Below are 2,878 nucleotides of genomic sequence, written 5' to 3'. Positions count from 1 at the left end.
ATCAGAACCGCGCGTGCTTCGTGAGGGTCAAAGTACGGCGGATCACCTAACTCGTCCTCAGTGACGAGTTCAAATCTAGTTATTCTTCTTTCTTTCTCCCCTTTTTTGTTCGCACGATATCTCAATAAATACCACGAGTTACGCACAATCGCTGTCAATGAACATTTGGCTTGGTCTCGAATAGTCATTGTCAGCTTTTCAACGCGCTCAGTCATGCGTAACGTTATCTACGCGTAATTTTGCGTTTTTACATTATCGATCATATCAGACTAACCAATTGCTATTTCGAAATCGTATTAAGTGAGCATTAACTTTGGGTTAATGTTGAATGTGCTGTACCATAATTTTACGCGTGCGCTTCATGACGTGCGAGTACGCGTGCGTCAAAATTTTAAAATGCTCAAAATCACTTTTTGACTAAATTAGAGCACGTTTCAGGCCATTTTGAGCATTTCGAAATTTTCCACTACGCGCGCGCATTTTTACTTGCGCAGCACGTACAGAAGCTAGACATTAAGTTTTTTCATATAGTTTGGGTTCCTGACATTGTTTTCACAAATTTCCATTCTTTTTGGTCATCTTATGGCCAATAGCAATGCCTTACGTGCGCATCGAATAGAGGTTTTTTTTTAGGCGGATTTGTGCCGATATACAGTGAAAATATGCTAAAATCAGGACTATTTTTAATCCTTAGGATGATCGGTAACCCTCTTTTTTTAATACATATTCTGAAAGCTCATAAGTTGTAAATATGATTTTATGGATCATAATGGCTGATCGGACATTGTGACGTCATCATATTGGCATCTGAATTCAAAGAAAGTGAATTATAGCTATGACGTCATTTTTGAAAATACGCATTTGAGCGTATCTCGCTTATCCTTGATCGATCGTCTTCCAACTTTGAGTATGTTATACATGAGACAATTCTCTTTCTTATATTTGACATCTTTTTACATTTTGATGAAAGAGAAATGAGGGGGTCAGAAAAAACAATTTTTTTGACCATGATGACGTCATCAAATTGTAAAAAGAAGTCAAATATATGAAAGAGCGAGAAAAAGAGCGAGACCAATTGTAAAAATTGTTTTTTTCTGACCCCCTCATTTCTCTTTCTTCAAAACGTTGATGACCCCATATAATCTTAACCATTCGTCATTTCTAAATCATATTAGGTGAGCATAAGCTTCAGGTCAAGGTTGAATGTTATGTACCTTAATTTTCCGTTCGCGCTTTTTAGCGTGCACGTACGCGTGCGTCAACATTTATATATGCATAAAACCATGAATATTTTTAATCAGTTATAGCTCTTTAGGATGAAAAGTGACCCCCAATTTTTATTACATAATCTGAAAGCACATGAGTTGTAGATACGATTTTTTACTTCATGATGGCTGATCGGACATTGTGACGTCATCATATTGCCATTTTAATTACAAAACTGAATTTTTATTTATGATGACATTATGTTTATACTCGTTTGAACGTATCTCGCCTATTCTTGATTGATTGTCTCCTACCTGTGAATATGTTATAGCTAAATCAATTCTCTTGAAGACGTGTCCCTTTATTTTTCATTTTGATCACGTCAACATGGTGAAAAAGAATGAATTTTTGAAGCCCTTTTATCTCTTATTCTTAAAAGATGTAAAACAATAGAACAGATTGAGGGCGGCAGACTGTATTTCGACGCTATCAGACTAATATATATAGGTTATGTGAAGGGAAAGTTCGTGTGGCATTACCAACTAACAGTCGGGTTTAAATACACTTGACAATGTTTAATTTCGTGTGCTATTACTGTACACGCACACATGGTGACGTGCGTGTCCGTTAAAGTTTGAAAATTCTTCATATTACTATTCAGATAGTTTAAAGAACGTTTCGGGTCATTTTCAGCATTTCAAAACTTTCCATAATTTACCCGCCGTACGTTCATTTCCACGCACACAGCACATATTAAAGCTGGAAATCACGTTTTGTTACATACTTTGTGTTCCTGACACATTATTGATATCAGGAGTCACTCTTTGTGCTATTACTGTGCTCACGAGCGTCAAGACGTACGTGTACACATTCAGAAATCTTTTAAAATGCTCAAAATTATTCTTTAAAAAAAAAAACTAATTACAGCATATTTTAGCATGTTATGACACTTTTCAATCAGCGCCGCGTGATCTTAATGAGGGTCAAAGTGCGGCGGATCACCTAACTCGTCCTCAGTGACGAGTTCAAATCTAGTTTTTATTCTACCTTTCTCCTCTTTTCTGTTCGCACGATATTTCAAAAACTGCCACGAGTTACGCAAAATCGCCGTCAGCGAACATTTGGCTTGGTCTAGAATAGTCATGGTAAGCTTTTCAACGCGCTCAGTCATGCGTGACGTCAATTACGCGCAATTTTGCGTTTTTATATTATCGATCATATCAGCCTAACCAATTGCCATTGAGAAATCGTATTAAGTGAGCATTAACTTTGGGTTAATGTTGAATGTACTATACCCTAATTTGACGGGTGCGCGTCACTACGCGCGCGTACGCGTGCGTCAAAATTTCAAAATGCTCTAAAAAAAAAATCACTTTTTGACTTAATTAGAGCACGTTTCAGGCCATTTTGAGGATTTCAAAATTTTTCATAATTTTCCACTACTTGCGCGCACTTTTACTTGCGCAGTACGTATGGAAGTTAGAAATTAGGTTTTTTTTACATATTTTGGGTTCCTGACATTGTTTTCACAAATTTGCATTCTTTTCGGTCATCTTTTGGTCAATAGCAATGTCGTACGTGTGCATTAAACATAGGTATCTTTGCGTGTATTTGTGCAGCTATACAGTGAAATTATGATAAAATCAGACCTATTTTTAATCAGTTATAGCTC

The sequence above is a fragment of the Anneissia japonica genome, unplaced genomic scaffold (genome assembly GCF_011630105.1).
Source record: "Anneissia japonica isolate Jap-2015-1 unplaced genomic scaffold, ASM1163010v1 scaffold19683_len14328_cov199, whole genome shotgun sequence".
NCBI lineage: Eukaryota > Metazoa > Echinodermata > Crinoidea > Comatulida > Comatulidae > Anneissia > Anneissia japonica.
This window is presented reverse-complemented; position numbering follows the sequence as displayed.